This window comes from Octodon degus, unplaced genomic scaffold (genome assembly GCF_000260255.1).
Source record: "Octodon degus isolate 3935 unplaced genomic scaffold, OctDeg1.0 scaffold00032, whole genome shotgun sequence".
Lineage (NCBI taxonomy): Eukaryota > Metazoa > Chordata > Mammalia > Rodentia > Octodontidae > Octodon > Octodon degus.
In genome coordinates this window covers 16,970,876-16,991,064 of record NW_004524608.1, presented here as the reverse complement: position 1 = coordinate 16,991,064, position 20,189 = coordinate 16,970,876, and positions in this window count along the sequence as shown.

Below are 20,189 nucleotides of genomic sequence, written 5' to 3'. Positions count from 1 at the left end.
CATTGTTAGTAAGTCAGTAAAGCTGTTATCAGTTTTAATATTGGGAAAATTTTATAATGCCTGTGTTATTTTACAGGTTTTAATTTGTACTTATGCTTGGAGTATATTCCCTATTTGTGGCTTAGGGGTGCAGCCTCCTGGTTTTGTGTGCTCAACAGCATTCATAAGCTTCTGAATGTTCTTTGAAATTATATAGAATACACCAAAGCAACAGCTTGCATACAGACTTGGAACAATGAACTATTTGTTTAGTTCCTGGGAAAAAAATAGCAGTTCAAAACATTTTTCATTGATCCAGCCTATCATATTTGATAGCATTTAAAAGTTTTTCAAAAAAACATTTTTTTAACATAAAATTTGTCAAAAGTATTGTCCCCAGTTTTTAAAATGTGTAAAATAGATTATCCTAAAAAAGGGGGTAAATATGATAGTAGCATCATTATTTTATAACTTTTGTTAACAGTGTATTATCAGTGGTATCACATTTTGCTTGATATTTGACTTATGAAAGAAACAGTACAATTTTAAATAGATCTGGTACCTTCATCGTGAGGGAATTTATGTGTAAGAGACAAAATCAAGTATCCTTTTGTTCCTGAGCTTTATAATTTAGGTCTCTAATTAGTTACCTAACCTGTGAAATACTGACATAGGACATTGTTATGCAAGCATTGATGATAACCACACACAGTTCTTCAGGTCCTGGGCTAAGTGAGTGTGGTGCAAAAATCAACAGGTATCTTCATATTTGTTAACTACATGGTCCAGCATAATATTCATGTGATTAAGCTAAATACTACATCAGCAGAATTATCAGTACCATCTTTGTTCTCCACATTTGACATTGACTTGAATGGCTTACCATACTGTACAGTAGGTGTTCACATTGGAGATACTTGACTTAAGAAGGTGACAATGTTATAATGTGGGTAATATATCATATTCTGTTAGAGAAGATAGGAAGATTAAATTGCTTATATCCAGTCTTGAATGTTAGAACATGTCACTTGACATAGGTGGTTGTACAGCTTCCGATCCTTTCCACTCAACTGTTTTTTTTTTGTCTGAAAGCATCCCTACCCTCATTTCCTGGTTCAGGGGCTTCTGTAGAAAGCGTGTCATGCATTTCATCTTTGTGGGCCACAACTAGCTTTCTTTCCTTATCTCAAGAATTTGGGACAAAACTGACAGACAGACAGGTAATTTAAGTTTTTCTTTTGGTTATGGTACCTATAGGAGAATCTGAAATGGATGATTTTTTTTTTTTCCATACAGGTTTTGTTTTAATCTTACAGTATCAGACATCTAAATTCCTTATTAGTGCTCTTTAAAAGTTCAATTTAGGCATATCTGGTTTTGTTCAAATGATGTAGATAATAAGCTCATTCAAGATAATATGTTCTTTAACCCGCCCTCAATGCCCTCCTTTAAGCAAGGGCTTTTAAACAAACTAGCTCATGCTCCCGAAGGTTTAGGCCAAATAAGTCACTTTCCCTGTTTTATTTAATTTTTAGCTTTTCTCACTGTTGCATCAGGGTCATTTTGTTGTTGTTGTTTTCCATGCCCATCATTAATCGATTTATAATTCATTTTTATGCATACAGAGTTTTTCCTATCCAAGGTAAGAAGCTGTAAATCTTAGATCTATTGATAGTGAGAAACATTTCATTTTTATCCCATGATCATTTGCCATCCTTATTGCAGAAAAATGGCAAAATTATGGTGTACCATGTTTTCATAAATTACTCCCCCCTTCCTCCTGTGCTCTAGTTCATTTCATTATTTGTTTGGAAAGATCAAGTCAGAATCCAGACACTTGTGGTAAACAATTCTGATTTTACAGCAGGCTAATCAAAATTTCATAACATTACAAATTAATTCCTCTGGTACTGTGAAGAATTTAATTCATTTATAAAATACATCATGTTTCATAAGTCAAATATGGCTTGATATTAAAGTACATCCTATGATTGCTACTATAGCAGAGAAGAGTGCTGAATTCCTTAAATAATGTATATAATTTTCTTTGAGTTTCATGTCAAAGTAGTCATTTATGTGCTGAAAGATGTATACTTTGCACTATGTGTTTGAACACTATTAAAACATCATGGCTTCTTCCAAAAAGGACAAATTATAGGTTTGCATTTCATATATGACCTAGATTGAAATAACTTATAAAGGGATCTCTTTTCACTCCAGTCTCTGTGAGGAATACCCTTAAAAATAAAAACTGAAAATATTTCTAAGAAAAATGTTTTTAAAATCAATAAATGATATTATCTACTATGTTATAATGTTACTATTAAATGGACAGACTTGGCTGTTGCCCTTTGTATCTGTTTTAATGTCAGATCAATGCTGGGCAGCTATTTAGATAGTTGAAAAAGCCAAGTTTATCCTGATAAAAATATTTGTCATGGCGAGCTGCTAAACAGTTTTGAAAATGGGCCATTTTTTAAATGGAGCTTATCCAGCTTGATCCATGCTTTAAGCAGCACTGAACCATTAAATATAAACCTGGGATAAAATGCCTTTGAAAAGGGTTAATTAGTTTTAATATTGATTTATTCCATATAGGATGCTAATAGACTAGAACATTTATTTCTGTTTTGGATCATTAAAAACTGGCTTTAGCTCTTGAACAATTTGTTTCTAAAAATTAAAAATTAGACCAATTAGAGTAGTTTTAGTATAACCTACTTCCACTTGTATTTGAAAACAAAATTCTGATCATCATTTCACAATTCACTGAAGTCCTGTGAGAGACACTGTACATAATGTACTTGGAGGACATTAAGCTACCAGGACCACTTCTGCATTAAAAAGAAGGGTGGAGTATGGCGGTCATTAGTATATGGTGTGAACATTCCCTAGCGTTGCGTTGGCATGTGTGTTTCCTGGAGTCATTTTTTTCTAACAGTAGGGTTTGCTCCCATTGCCTTCATTACTTCGCTTTCCGTATCCACTGACTTTACACTTGGAAAATAGGATTGCATTGAAAAAGTTTACCTTGGCAAAGGTGCTTGTCTATCTGCAGGGGATACCTCCCATACTGTGCTTAGTTTTTGTTCTTATGCTGCCCTCTAATGGATACCAAATTATTTCATTAAAACCACAACAAAAGTAAATTTTTAGCTTCTCAAGGCTCCTACAACAGCCTATCACCTGCAAATTGAGATCTGACCATTTTTTGCCTTGCTCGTGTGCTGGTTTAGGAGAAACAGTAAGTTCGTTCTTATTGTATAGTAGTCACCCTGGCCACAGTTGCCTTCTCCTGCTGGGCAGAAGAGGGACAGCAGTGCTCATTTGTCCTCTGTCAAACTTTCCTCCCTTCCCCGCTACCAGCCACTGGAAGGAATTGATGTTTTGGGAACTAAAGATGAGGAATAAAAACAGTGTAAGTGCTGTATTAAGATGATATGCTGTATGTTTTATCAGCCACTGGCACCTAGTTCAAAAGACAAAAAAACTAGGAGCTGTGGTTTGGGAATAGGGCTGTGCACAAGGTGGATATCAAATCCATACATGAAGAATATCAGCACTTTTCACATGCTGCTTTCTGACACCCATTGCTAGAGCTGAAAACTATCTCTATTGTCCAGTTTGATTGCTTGAATCAAACTGATTTACAGCAAATCCATCTGAGCTTTGATAAATCTATTACAGTTTCATTTCACTGATTTCATTAACGTGAATAAAACCAGCCATGCTTTCTGCATAACTGCCTTTTAATGGCTTGGCCCTGTCACCTGCCTGAATATTAATCCCCCTGACTTATTGCTCCACAGAGGGAATGAGTAATGGGTATTTGAATGTGATCAGCACAGTACAATGCAATTAAGGAAGCAGTACTGTTCTGTGCCTTTAATCCTGAACTAATTTGAATTGCAGTTTGATAGCACAGTGAATCCTGCATAATTATGTAGGGTGCATATTAAACTCTGTGACAAACCGGAGAAGCTTTTAACCATCACAGCTATGGTAGACAAGTGAAGGCTAGAGTCAGAGAGCCCACTATTGGGCTGAGAGCTCAATTAATAGAAAACCTTCAGCAGAGGAGGCTTCGTTCAGGAGCAGGCAGCATAGCCTGTAACCAAAATACAAAATATTACCTTGCTCTAGATAGATTTTATTTTGCCAGCATTAGGGCTTTCAGAGTTCTCTTTTGAGTTGCAAGGAGTAATGGTGTCCCTTAATAAAACTTTTCTCTTGGAGCTTTCAGCAGTTAGAATGCAGCTGTCGTAATTCACAGCTTCTTAGCTTCATGATTATTCGTTTGGTCCTCTACAGTTCTGCAAATGGTTCGTTGAGCAAATAGAACTGGCCAGTCAGGAAAAACAAATACATACATGCACATATGCATGTGCACACATAAATACAACTGTTTAAAATATTCCAGCTTAGAAGTCCTCTTCCATAGAAGTTTGAAAATTGTTTTATCAGGAGTCAGGCTTCCCTGAAGTGTGTGTGGTATGCAGTGGTGGATTATTTGCTGCTGTTACATACATGAGTTTATTACTCTGTATGAATTTTAGGAATTAAAATATATTCTGTGTACTTTGAGTCTTTTGTGAATATATTACAAATTGATTTGCATGATTGCTTAAGAGTTGACCCTCATTTTCAAAAAATATACCCACTCCAGGATATTAAAAAAAAATGAAGGGTCAGAATTAAAGATAGTATCACCCTTTTACTGTGGTCTTTCTTGTCACTGTTAGTTTCACACCTGAATAGAAATAAGAAAATGAGATGTATTAACTTACGTCCTGGGCTAGTTCTGCAATGCGAAATAACCACAAAAGGTCAGAAATGTCTAATTTGCCACTGTTAGAGCATTTGAAGTAAACAATATCATACTTTTAATGCACATTATTATCCAAATAAAAATGACATTTTGATTCTATTTAACTATTTTTATATTTTACTCAGTCATTTTGCCACAGTTGCTTTGATACATAAATGAAATAGAAAATAACAAAGAGATGGCTTTTAGATAAATAGTAGGAGACAGGACAATTATATTTAGAGTAAATATGTACCTTTAATATAATATAATTCATTTAGTACTTAAAACATAGGAATTTCTTTTTTATGTCATCTATTGATTTATTAATGGTACAGGTGATGGTAGATGAATTTACTGAAGCCTTAGAAAATTTGATGCATGGAAACATACTTGAGGGAAAAATATGTATATGTCTGAGGTTTTTTGCTATGCAATTGGGAATGTGGCTTTAATCCAACAAATTGTTATTCACAATATACTAAATATAGAATGCACCAACCAAAATAGAGTTGGGGGAGGGAGTAACTTCCCTAAGGGTGTACAATAATATTAGCAGGATTACAGACCTTTAATTTTTTCCAATCTAATTGAATCCAATAGAATTTACCATAGGTTCTTAAGAAGCACCGTATCCTGCTGGGCTACTCTAATCTAAATATTGCTAGTTAACCTTGTTTTTCAAAAATACATTGGAAAAAGCTAAATGGAGCCTCTTCCCATAATCAGTTTACATTATGTTGCACACTAACTGTTGATTACATTTTCCAGAGATGGATTATGCCTCTTATTCTACCTGAAATGATTTTTTTCAACAATAACACTAGACATTGGCCTAAGTAAAATATTTTTTATCAAAGCCTCAAAAGTTTAAATAAGTGAATATAGAAGAATATAAAGAAACAATAAAAACACAGTCAAATTAATATTAATACATTTTCTGGTGGATTTTTTAAAAAAATAAAGTAATTAAATTCATAATGCTCAAGAAAAAAAAAAGAAAAGAAAAAAGAAATGTTTGAAAAGCTGAGCATACATTCTGTTCCAGAAACTCCTGGAAACCAGGGGAAAATATGCAAATTATGTTGGACACCATGCTTTTAAGAACACAGCATTAGGATTATGAAATCAATAGATTACTTTTGTATGAGGCAATATTTTTCTAATTTTGTGTTTATTTTACAGAATCTTCTGAGATGCTCACTTTTATTTCATCCATATATGTTAAAGATATAATAGTATAAACAGCCTATTCTTATTGGGCTTATCAGAAATATAGCAATCTTTGTTCACTAATCTGTTTAGAGTTCTTTAAAATATATTAATTATGGTATTTTATAATATGACAAGTATTTTTATTAATCTAAGCACTATAAAAATAAACGCTCTACCATTACCTCTGCTTTCCCCACCCCTTTATTATTGTTGTTGTTATTTTTTCATCCTAAAACAATTCTAGGCAGCAAGAGTAGTATGTTGCTTGGGCTAAGGCTGGGCTGTTAGCTAAATTAAGCCATTGTGACTCAAAATCCTCCTTTAATAAGGTTCATGCTGTCTACAACTTCATCATTTTCTGCTGAATGATAATTACTTTATTCAATCATGTTCAAGGTTTTAGTGAAAGCTAGCATTGATTGATTAACTTCAATTACCATGCTTACATTTGCATAGATAAAAACTGCTTTTCAATTTGTGAGTGGCACGCCGGTGGAAACCCTGCGCTGATATTTGCATTTCAATGTGAACAGTGAAGAATAAAGGTGGAAGAGAGGTCTGATCAGTGCTAAGCCCTTTCTGCTTCAGTGCTTAAGCATTTTTCCATAAACACTCTTGTTATGATGTTAGTTTGTTCAAACCACTCTGAGGTAACTGATGGAGGCTCCTGTTTACAAGCTTTCCTGACAATTGAACAGTATGGATTAGGGGGAAAAAGACTCTCTCAGTAGCTTGCCGGCTGGTCAGCAACTTAAAGAAGAATGCAATGTCCTCCTGTAGTCTGACACAGCAAGTGCTGAATGCTGGCGTTGTTCTCCATATCCACCTTGTCTGCAACCAGTCGGCGCAAACGTGCTCTGCCCCTCAGTGCTTTTCTCTCTGAGCAGTCTCTTGAGCTGAGGTCCACAGAGAGATTTCATCAGTCTAACTCTCTGTCCAAACTCAAGGAAAAGTGCAGATCTTTATATGAATAAATAGTTTCATTCTTACCTAACAGGACCTATAACAAGTATTTACTTATAGTGGATATATTAAAAATTGATTTTTGTATTTGAGTCACTGTATTTTTCACCTATATCTATATCTATATCTATATCTATATCTATATATCTATATCTATATCTATCTTCACCTGTTGGTGGTTCATGCGTGCAGAGATGTAGTGGAGATTTCTTTACTCCTTCTGCATATCCCAGATTAATTGGGGCCATATTACTCCTTGGTCATCCCTGCAAAATTCAGTCTTTACAAAATCACAGAAGCTTCTGACCAGAGAACTGTTTCTCAAATTATCCTGATGCTCTCTTCTTCAAGATGGACAACTGAGTAGAATAGCTGACCAGTACATAGCTTAATAATGTATTCTTGTGGGTATTTGTTTCTGAACATCTTTGGCACCTAGTGATACTCAGTAAATCTTCTTGGTTGTAGTGTCTTTGAAAACTAAACTACCACTTCTAGAATGTTCTCTATAAAAGTAACACTAGTTAAAATATTTAGTAAAATTAAAGCTATTGTTTAAAAATGTACCATCAGTTTCAACTGCAAAGTTTACATAGACCTCCAGACTTCTACTTGGTAAACTCTAAAATGCATGGTGGGTTACTTTTACAAATTAAAAGCTATGTATGCCATCTGAGCATAGTGGTGTGTGCCTGTAATCCCAGCATTCAGGAGGCTGAGGCAGGAGGATTATCATGAGTTTGAGGCCAATGTGAACTATTTTGTGAATTCAAGACCAACCTAAACTGTGTAGTGAGACCCTGTCTCAAAAATAAATTATTAGAGGTTCAATCCCCAGAGTGCCATGCCAGCCCCACCCCTGGGGGCATGCTGAGACTGTGATTGAGACTGGGCATGGTGGCGCCCACCTGTAATCCCATCTCTTGGGTGGCTGAAAACAGGAGAATCACTATGAGTCCAATTTGTGTAGTGAGACCCTGTAAACCCTGTACTAAATACAGAACAACTAAAAATAAAAATTTAAAAATCTATTTTCCAGTACATATGTAGTTCCTATCATGGGTATTAAAGTAATTTTAAGCCAGGTGTGGCAGTGCATGCCTATAATCCTAGTATTAGGGAGACTGAGGCAGGAAGATTATTGCTAGCTTGAGGCCAGCCTGGGCTACACAGCAAGTTCAAGAATGAATAGAACTGTTTGTGAGACTTTGTCTCAAACCTCAACCCTCTCCCCACTTTAAGGCCAAGTTACATAGAGCTTTCTGTTTCTTCTTCCAGATAAAAAATTCTGATGCATCCTGCAGGTTTTAAAAAATATTTAAATATGAAAGGAAATACCAGCTCTTCCTCAAATCTATTCTTATTTCCTTTTTTTGTCTGAAGCTGTGTGATAATTAATCTTTAATTAAACTAGGATATGCATCACTACAAATTCAAAGCTGTAAGTGTGCTGCATACCTGAAGACTGAACTTGTCTATCTGATAGAGCTCCTGGTCTCCTGTACTAGAGCACTGTACAGCTTGCAGCTGTGCTTCCCAGTGTTCTTCCCAGGATCCATGGTATTAATCTTGGCTTCTGATACTGTAACATCAAAGAGGAATCAGGCCCAAGGATGCTAACTCCTCTGTCTCCTATCAAATGATTGCATACGGCCTTTACCATGGGAATAGTGGATAAACAAATAGATAAGCCACTGTTGAAGAGGTAAGTTAGGTTGGTGACTGATATGTCAATGAATTTTTTTTTTAAATTTTTCATTAAAGTTTTTTAGAATTCAGAGGGAACCAAGTAGATTAACAATGCAATATTTGGACTGGCATTTGTGACTGCCGATGGATTTTGTATTTAAACTGAAGTTGCTTTGTACTTTTTCTTGGAAAACTGAGTGTAGAGATGATGGGGGGAACAGGAGGTTTCACTAAAGAAGAAAATATGCAAAGCAAACAAATTGGAGAGAAATCTAAGATTCTTAAATATAATGCCAAAGATGTTCCATCAATTTCAACAGTTTGGTCTGAAATATCCACCAAAATGTATAGAACTTTCTTTGTAGTTTTATAACTGGCATGTGAAAGAATGTTATTTTGAAAAGTTAATTTTAGTTAGATTGGATAATTAAGTGTAGAAAAATGAAGCAGCCTGGAAAGTCAGTGAGTTGTGTTGTCAGATCAGCGCATGACACATATAGGCAGAATGGAAGGCAGAGAGACCATTACAAGAATTTAAACTAGTAAAATACACCAATAATAATTTTTTGAAGCTTAAAGCCCCATTTTAGAAGACAAAACAGAGCGAATCACTGTTGGTGCATAATTGGTTTGAAAAGAGGAATTTTGTGTTGTGAAAATGAATTCAAGGAAATGGTCCTAACTAAAAATAGTGGGTATGGAAGCTAGGACGGATTGTATGGTCTCCATCCTGAAGTCAGTATTGCGTCATCCATTTCATAAAGTGTACTTACCTTACATTGGCTGTCTCTGACTAACTAGCATTGGAAAGGCATATGACTTTCAGTATGCTTACCTCATACTCCCCAAAGCACGTGCTTCTGTTCTAGCTGTGTGGTCTTTGTTTCTTCATCCCCAGGCCATTTTCAGTTCCTATATGACTCAAAATCTTATCCACCAAATAATCAGTGGGCTATGAAGCTGTGTGGTGTCCTAGGGGTCCCATAACACTTTCCACCGTCCAAACTTTTTCATTGGTAGGAGCAAGAGTCATTAATTCCAACATAATTATCTACTTGCTGTGAAACTTGGGATTTGGATTCACAGGAATCTTTCTTGTTCATTGCTCAGGCCCATTTTTCCTCATTCCCGATTCTTCTCTTCCATTGTTTCTCTTCTATTTATATTCTTCTGTTCAAAAAGTTAGCCTCTTATGGGGTGTTTTGATTTAGAGTAATTTTTTTTTTTGTAGTTAAGTTTAAAAAAAGTTCACAAAAGCCAAATATTCTTAGTCTTCTTTCAAGTACTTCTAATTTTATATGATTAAAGACAAATACTGTATTTAAAGACATATTTTAAAGATCCCACAAAAACTTTAAACGAATGAACCAAATTACAGCCTTAAAAAATCTGGGTTATACCCTGGTAATAGATGTAGTGTTTATAGGCTGTTAAATGTATATGGGTGAATTAAGTGCTATAGTCATTCCAAGTTGAAATTGGCTTAGACATGTCTCTGAGTGCAGTGTATAGTTACTTGGAAATATGATAAAAATACTATCTATACTTACTGAAACCAAGAAAAGAGAAACACCTCAGAGGAAACTTCAGAAATGCTTGTTAAAGTTGTTCTAGTTCTCCCTAGTTGCCAAATAAAAGCACTGTGATCACCTAAAGTGAATTCAGCAGGAACTCACCATCTGCTTTACTCAGGACTTAAGCAAACAGTTTATTGCTTCTTTCATTTGTTGGCCGGCATCCCCTGACTTGAATTTTCTTTCTGCCTAATCTGAGAGGAGGTCAGGTTGGACTGATATCCAAAACAGTTGCTCAGAAGGAAATCATAGGGTTACAACAGAAAGAATAGCGGGGGTTTTCTTCTTCCAAAATCATGCCCATCGAGTTTTAACCAGAAAATGTGGAACAAGGAAATGTGATGCCCATTTCTCACCTCTAGTCATTGCCTTCCTGTGCCCGGCCCCGAGCAGTCTCCCTATCTGTAAAGTCACGAGAATGCTGAAAAGGAAAAATTGGAGTGATGTAATTGTTTTTGGTAACTGTTTTGTCATCTACTAGAATAATTTTTGGTTCCTCCATCTGCAGCACAAAAAGGTCTTAGTCTGGTTTTGTCACTTGCTTCTCAGAGTCACTGTATGATTATGAGATATGTTAAAGCATTTTCCTCATATTTTAGTAATTTTATTATAAAGGAATTAGACTTTTTTGTTCATTTAGCTGGGATTAAAATAAATTATTTTCCTCTTATTCTTGGAAAAATAAAAGCTTTTATGAAAGAAATCCAGAAACCTTAGGAGAGTCAAATGAAGGAATTTTCATGGCAGTGCCAGGAAAAAAAAAACAACAACATTCTCCTTCTGTCCATATACCAGATCATTTTTTTTAAAATGACATTCAAATGACAATCACATGGCACTGCCTTTGCTGGAGTTGCTATGCACGATGGTACTAAACTCTGTATTATAATATATGGTACAGATGGCACCTCCAGTGCATTTGTGGAGATTTTGTCCACTCCTCCAAAAAGATATATTTACTTACAATGACTCAAAACAGATGGATAGACAAATCTGTCTTCGATATTTAATACTAATATATTAATGTGCAGATGACTTATAACAATAGGTTTGTTTTCTAGGGACTAATGCAATGGTTGCCATAAGAACACAAATTATGTGTACATTTTAATGCATCCATGCTTCATAATTATGCATGGTTGTGTGCTGTTATAATTGACATAAAATATAAAACAGGTCAAAGAGCAGCTATTAAAACTATTTTTCATTTTGCTTCTTGACAGCCAGCAACGTTGGTGTTGGTGCATTTAATAGGGCCATACATGGGGTGCACAGACAGCTATAGAACTGCAGCCACATTAAAGGGCTCCAGAATTTGTAACCTAATTATTTCAAACATTTTTAAGGTTGATAATTTTATTTGAAAGGTTCCTCTTTTGAGACCAAATAAGTGAAGTACTTTAAAATAGGATGAGAATGAAAAATGCAGTGTGTGTGTGTGTGTGTGTGTGTGTGTGTGTGCACGTATATGTGTAACAAGACAACATTCAAAAGGGGACTTACATTTGAAAATAATGTATGTTGATAAATATTTTTTCTGCTTATGTAAAATGATGATGTCAGTCCCCACCAAGTTTAGAGATGAGAAGCTGATGAAGCTCCACGTAGCTCATTCTCTTCTTGTTTTTCATTATACTTAAGGGTCGTTTGATTAAATTCTCATTTCTAAAGGGTTACCTGGGAAGAGACTCTAGTTTCCTGATTATTTAACCTTCTCATTCACCTGGACAAGGAACCACTCCTTAAGCACCTCACCTTAGCAAATAGAGAGATTTGGCCTGGATCATGCAGCAAACCTTTGCCAATGCCAGTATGGGAACTCGGGAGGCCTGAATCTCCACTATTACCTCCGCCTCGGGTTCTGCTGCCTCAGGATTTGGAGTTGTTCAGAAGTCCCTCCGAACATGTTATTGTCCTGTCATAAAACAGCCAAAAGCTCAGAGTGAAATGCAGCATATACAAAACCAACCAATAGCAAAAACGCGGCTTGATTTATAAAACATTTTCTGTTATGTATGTTAGAGATTCGTAGATTTTTGGAACTGTAAAACCAAAAATGTGAAGTTTATACTTGAAGAATAAGGATTCCTTACTGTCATTGTGATATGTTCAAAATAGCTGGCATAATTCTCCCTTGTTTCAGAATCTTTATTTTAGCATAGAAAGATAATTCTTTTTAAACAGTTGGGAAGGATACTTCTTCCTCTTACAAAAACAAAAATCTCATACCCTTTTATGTGTTTTAAGGAGGTTTCCCTCTATAAACATTTTGAATAATTATGCTGTTATATAATGAAGTTAAACTGAGAGAAACTGAAGTGGAATATGGGCTGGGGCTACCTTAAAGTGCTTTCTCTGTATATTGAGATTTTTGTCTCTTTAGAAGTAAGGCCAAGGCATATGCAAACAAAGAACAAAACAATAAAAGAATAGGCACTAATAAGTAAAACTAAAAATGAGCTGAAGGAGGTATTATAAAAGTTGTTAATAAATTATTGTTCAACTATTTAAATTCAGTAAAGTCCTATTGTGCAACTAATACAAGTAGCCATATCACCTGTCTCAGAAAAGTTTGGAAGGAACAGCAGTGCCCAGTAAGAATTACAGCTGTTACTGTGAACCTGTAGCTTTTGTACATGTGATGCATGTTGTTGTCATAACAACTGTACAAGTAAGTATTCTTACTCCTCCATTTTGAAAGGAGGAGAAACTAAGGTGCAAAGAAGTTGATGGACTCACTCCAGGTCACAGATGTGGTAAGTGGTACAGTGGGGCTTGGGGTACAATCTGGTATTGGGGTTGTCTTGTTCTTCCTTATGGAGAGATGAGAATGGGAGGTGCAGCGCCTGCCTGGTCTCAGGCATGAAGATTTCAGCTTTATTTTTTGTTTCTGTGGCACAACACACACCACAACTTGCACCCCAGTTGCCTAGGAAAAACCTCCAGTTAGTGAAAATGATCACAGGACATCAGATAAGAATGAAAAACGAAGCCAATTATTGTGACCTTACATCTGTAAGCATCTTCGAAAAGAGAATACTTGATTTTGCCGTAAGTATAATTACTATGATCTGATGCAATGCCACCATGAAGACTGTGTACAGCCATTATTTTATATTGTGTATCATTTCACTTCGATGCTTTTATTGACTAGCAAGGCATAAAATAAACCAAGAAGTAAAGCACTTTTTGGGAAGAGGGGGGTGTTAGATTGGTTGGTTCTTCCCCATCTCCACATGTCACTATTATCATGAATTATAGTTATCAGAGCTCTGTGTTCATTTTGATACTGTTATTGAATTCCTGCCCCACTGCACTTGTCTTGACATGTGACAGTGAAGTTTTTGGCTGCGGAACCTAGGTCTCAGCATAGCATCTCAGACTACCCTGAAAAGGCATGCTCCTGCTTGGAGATACCTAATTTGGAAATTTACAGTGTTGGAAATTGAAGCCACTTTCATTTTGAGGTGCAGTTTCTGTAAAACCTTCACATTAGTTGTTAGACAAAAGGATAAATGTTATAAATATTGGCATCAAGAGTGAAACTTACAGGATGGAATCACCACAACCATCCAACACAGTATAATATTCTTCCAGGTCCCCAAGATATATGAAACATAAGCTTTATTATTATGGCTTGAGCCGAGGCCCCTCTAGTGTTTCTAAAACATTGACAACTCAACAAAGGGAATAAAGCTGTTTTCTCCCTCCATACCCTGTCCCCTTTTTTTAAAGTCCATACATAGTCAGTTGCCAAGTTAAGCCCATTCTTTCCATATAAATATTTTCCTATTTTTCTTATTTTCTTCAGCCAGGTTAATTTGAACTTCCATCACTTCTATCTGATGGATATTTGTTTCCTCTCTACCTCTTTTTCCTGATTCAGCAGCTACCAATAGCATCATCCTACCACAGCTAAATTTTGATTGGTCTCCATCGCTGTGACCACGCACTCACTCTGAAAAATCTACCTGTGGTTTTCTAAAAATTCTGTGAGAGCTCTTTAACAAGATGAGGAGACTGCTTGCAACCTTGCATCTGTGTGTAGGTTCAGACACCTCACATTTTCCCTGCACCTCGGTGACTGAGAATTAGTCACTGGTATGCCATGCCAGGCCCTCCCACGTTTGTCTTTGCACATGAGGTTTTTGTAGCTAAACAGTGCCCTTTATTTCCATTTCTCTGCTACATAAATTTTTATATTTAAATCCCAGCTCAAATGTTAATTCTCCTGAAATACATCCTGTAATTTCCTGTCCCAAGTAGAAAGTTACCCTGTCCTGTACTTCATCAAATTTTATTATATTTGTATGTATTGTGGGAATAATCATCTTATTTATTTTATCATTTACCTGATTTTTCTGATAAAAAATCATCTCTTAGGAATTTGGGTTTATTCATATGCTTATCCCCAGTGAAAATCCTTGATAAGAATATCGTAAACTAAGACAAATTCTAGGCATCCCCGGATCACCAGGTGGCTGATTACTAGTGTTACTGAGTACAATTCTGGCTGTTGTGTGCATGGGCTTCTTTTCTATCCAGCAATGGGGAGAAAGACCTCGGGTCACATTCTGGGCTCAGCGAAAGGTATCCATGGAGACCAGAGGGATTTGCCCTTGGGAACACTTGGCTGGCAGGGGGCATGCTCACTGGTTCTCTGTACCCCCCACCCCCAGAACTTTAAAGTCCTTTGGAATTTGCACACGGAGGTTCTGGAGGATCTGTATAGTCTTTCTGTTTTACAGCTTTGCATGATGAGGAGAGTGTGGGGGCAAGATTGGAAAGAAGGCAAACATCCTTCTTGAATAAGCTCATGCTGAAAACCCTCCCTGGCCTCTAAGCAAGGGGGAGAGCCTGGCTAAGTGTGTGATGCTGAAAGACTGAGCGGAAAAAAGAAGAAAATAGATGGCATATTTTATAAAACTGAAACTCGTAGGATGTCTAGGAATTCAAAACGCTTCTATTGCCTTGAAAACTTAACATGGCGCTGACTCTGTGTCTATTTTTCTGGTAACGCAAATGAGAATAAAGGGGACTTCTTGTCTCTCAGGGCTGTACATCCCACTTCTACTAGCAACACAGGCTTACATTGTAGCCCACGTTGTGCCTAATTACAACCAGGCCTTATGAGCAACTAAGGGGGCCAGATAAGTGGTGTCACTTCCATTTCAGCCTTCTGGATGTTCCTGCTTGTGGAGACAGGCTGTAAATCTACAATGCAAGGACAAGATTAAAATGACAAGACTCACTTGTCCTTGTTTTCTGTTGTTTTTGTCTTGAATGCAAAACAATAGAAGGGAAAGCAAGTTAGAGACTGTTTTGAGTATCAGTGGCACAAAATAGCCTCTGAAAATTACTGTATAAGGCCCTAAGCAAAGAGAAGAGTAAAAATTACAGTCAGCTTTTGTTTCTGCAAATGTCAAAGGTTACTAAAATATGGATGAGAAAAGATGAAATGGAAACTTGTATAAGTGTTTTACGGTCTCATTCAGGGCCAACAGTTGCCTTCTTTCCTCAGTGGATGTGTTTTCTAAATTCTAATCTTCTACTCCAGCCTCCATCCTCAATCTCATTCAAATAAGACGAAATCAATAAAACCTAAATTAGAAATGAACATGAAAAAGGAAAGGTTGAAAGAAGAGTATATTTGGATGGTTATTTAGTTTCACAAGAATTTGATACATTTTAATTGATAGTATAGTATTAGAAAAAGTACTATTTTTTTTTTTTTTTTTAAATTTAGGACAGGGTGTACAGGGTCTCACTGTGTAGACCACACTCATAGTGATCCATCTGTTTACAGCCTCTCAAATGCAGGGATTACAGGTGTATGCCATCACGCCCAGTCTTAATCGCCCTCTCAGTATGCCCCAGGGGTGGGGCCGGCATGGCAGACCAGGGGATCGAACTCCCCCCCTCCCCCCCGCCGCCCTTCGTCTGCCTAAGCAGGTGCTTTAATCCACTGAGCTGTTTGGCTAGCCCTTAGAAAAATGTGTAAAATTCAAAAACATGAAAGTCACCTGAAATCCTACTATATGCTCATAAACATAATTAGTATTCGGTGACTATCCTTTCAATATGTCACTTTCCCACATACACATGTATATTTATGGTTTATCACCCACTTTTTTTTTTTGAGGCAGGTCCTTGCTATGCGGATCAGGTTGGTCTTGAGCTCACTTTGAATCCTGGGCTGGTCTCAGACTTGGAACTAACCTGCCTCAGCCTCCCAAGTGCTGGGATTACAGGTGTGTGCCACCATGCCTGGCTACATACATTTTTTTTTTTATCATGAGCACTTTATTACTCTCAATAACTGCTCCTTAGATAGCCAGTGTAATGTATGAAGCTACTTATTACATTTCTCAAGAGGTACTTGTTATACTTGTGCATACTGGCTGTTTTGGCTTGTGTCTAGATGTCCCCTCAAAGCCTCATGTGGCCATAGCTGGGACTTTTTTTGGAGGAGGCTGAATCTAGAGTTATGTGATTGATTCATGGTACAATACTAGAATTAAGGGTATTAGGGTTAAATTTAATTTTCAGTGGCTGAAAATTAAATTAGTTCGCTGATTGGTTTGGCACTGACCTAATTCCAGTAGCCTAGACAAAGGGTAAAAATGGCAGAAAGAAGTTGCTAAGGACCTTTTGCTTGCTTTGCTACCTGCTGACCACCATGAACTGTTCTTCCTCTGCAATACCTGTCCGCCATTGCACCTGCCTTGGAGGCAGCTGCTCATGGACCAAAGCCTTTACAGTCTGTGAGCTAGCTGTACCTCTCCTCCCTTAACTCTGGATGCTGGGTATTTTGTCTCGGCAACAAGAAAAGTAACTGAGACACCCGAGTAGTAGCTTACTGATTCTTTTTTTTAAATAGTAGCATCTTTCATGTACTTACTGAAATATATATTACTGTAGTATTTGTGTATACTACAGTTTGAACTGCCTATTTTTAAAGTCTTTTACCCATTTTTATTAGGAGATGATCTGATTCTTTAAAGAATTATTTATAACAAATTACTATTTCAATGGGTGATTGAAATATACAGTGAATATTTAAATTTTAAAAATCAATTACAGTAAGACATTGCCATTAATCCTTTTCACATTATTACCCCTTGCTTTGAACATATTTATTACATTCTTTACATTGAAGAAGCAGCTCTGGGAATCTGCTTTTGTTAGTGTCTGAGGTGTGAACAAAAATATGTTGAAATCTGTGGCCAAGTGCTACCGAATGAAAGGAAGGCTTGTGAGACTTTACGGTGTGTTCTCACCTACCTCATTCACTGGATTTGGCACTGTGAGGCTACTGGCACTTCTTCCGAGTCAAATAACCATGAAGGTAGATGCTTTGAACCCATTCAGAACACTAAGGTAGCTGCAGTGATACAACTAAAGAGGACTTCCCAACTGCTTCAGAAAGTGGCCAGAAAGATGGGAGAAGTGTGCTGAAAGTGGTAGGGACTGTTCTGAGCAGGACTAACGGCAATGTATCTTCTACTGCAGTACATTTTAAAAAAAATTAATAAAAGTGTTGTGTGTTTTGGTCATACCTCATTCAAATATCTTTTGGCTGTATTAGTGATAGTTTTGAAATACAAGTTATTTTATCCTTATTGAATGTAGATCATTTGTTACATAGTTCTACAGTCTTCTCTCGTGTGTGAAACTGTTCAAGCTTATTTCATACTTTACAGTTAAACACTTAACCCACCTGGAGTTTGTTTTTGCATGTCATGAGGGAGGGATCCATTTTATTTCCAGTGAAATGCCAGTCATAATAGCACCTTTATTAACACAACAAATTTTGATGATGAGATGAAATCTATGTCCAGTAGATGGGATTTTACTTCATCCTGTATTTAATTGTATTTATTCATTTCTTAACACACTATTTTGAATGCAATATCTCTGTTACATGTTATCTAGAAAAAATGTACCTTCAATATTCTGCTCTTAAAAAGTTAACTCTATCAGATTTGTACTCTTCCAAAAAAGTTTAAAGGTAGCTCTTTTGAGATACTAACTTAAATAGCACAACATTAACATTTCTGGGCTGGGGAGATAGCTCAGGAGCCCAAGTGCTGGCCCAGCAAGCACAAGGATGTGTGTTTAATTCCCAATACCACATGCTGTGCCAGCCCCCAAATGCCAGGCATACCATGCTGGACACTGAAATTGAGTGTGATGGTGCATGCCTGTAATACCAGCACTGGGGATGTTGAGACAGGAGGATCACAGTGAATCCAAGATGCACAGCAAGACCTTATATCAAATAAATAAATGAATAAATATATTTTTAAAAAATTTTAAAGAAATAACATTTCTTTGATATATTTTTTCTTCAAAATAATTTCCATCATATGAGCCATTTGTGTGAAGATCAGAACCTTTTTGTAGTATATCTTTATAGTCTTATACAAAGTGATTAGAACCAAGAAATCTTCTCAAGCCCATTGAATGTGTGAGAAAAACTTCAAGTTCTGTGATACTTTAACAATAACAAGAATCCGTTCAGTGGAAAATGATATTGGAAGGAAAGGAAACACAAGGACCTTAGGTGTTAACCAGAGATCGAATCTGCATGTCTTCTAAATCTAGTTCCAAGCTTATACTCAAAATCTGCACGTGTCCCTTCTGTGTCTTTTTAAATTTTTTTCAAAACTTGCATTTCCCTCAAAACAGTATTTGGTCTTGTGTCCTTTTGACATATGCATTCTTAACGCTGTGGCTGTTTTTGCTCTCAATATGAATTTTTCACTATGCAACTTTAAAATAAAATATTTTATGCCTCTTTTCTATTTGATAATAAAAATGCCACTACTACAGAAATCTAAACATAATGGATGTATCCAGTTGTGAAAGAAAATTTACTACAATTGATCTTTGCTTCCAGGTCCCCCTCTCCTGCTGAAATTGAACATAATGAGCTACATCTCAGCCCTTTTTTCTTGTTTTATGACAGGGTCAGGATCTCACTGAATTTCTGAGTTTCTCAGACTAGATTTCAATTTCTGGTTCCCTGATTTAGCATCTCAGAATGTTGAGATTGCAGGCATGCTCCTCCCTGCTCAGCTCAGAATTTTTTTCATTTAAGGAATTAAACTGTATTTACTATAAGTCCACATTTTCACTCACAGACATGTGCATATATGTAAAAATTGTATGCTTGTGTACAAATGTCAGCACATATAGGTCTTTTAAAACTTTTTATTTTAAAGAGAATAAAGACAGAATTTCAAAATAAGATGATAGGAAATTAATACTGCTTGCTATATTGCATATTATTATCTTAAAAGTAGTTCAGATCATACAGGTCTTTTTAATGGTTGTATAGTATTCTATCATGAAAAAACTATCACTTTAATCAATTTTTAGTTACGTATGTTTGAAATTGTTTTCAAATAATTGGTAAGGTATTTTATGTAAATGTGCAAATATTTTTAGATAAATTAATAAAATGATAGCACCTTGCCACAAGGTCTGCATCTTTAAAGTTTTAGTCAGTATTGTCAAATTTGCATTTTAAAATGTGGTAGCAGTTAGTAGGTATCTGTATCAGCAGAACAGCATCACTATTTCTAGGCTTGAGGAACTTCTGACCTTTTCACACAACAGTGCGCCAAACAGTTGACAAAGTAAGTTTTCCATAGATGTTGGCTAAGGGCCGGGTAGGTGCATCCTTCTCCAACAGTCCCTTCTTGGCAGTCCCTTCTAGCTTAAGAGTTTATCAGGGTGAAGTTGGAAGTGGCTGTGTGGACACTATAATTCCATCCTTATTGTTCAGAATATAACTAGTCCACTTCCACTTTAAAGAAAAGTTTTAAGTTTTGTTTTTACTTTAGTGATGATTTTGAACTTCCTCAAGTAATGCAGTTTTATCCATTGAAGTCAAATATATTCATGTATGTTGGACTCTAAGATATGAGAAAGCTTTTAGAGATGGCTCAAATGCA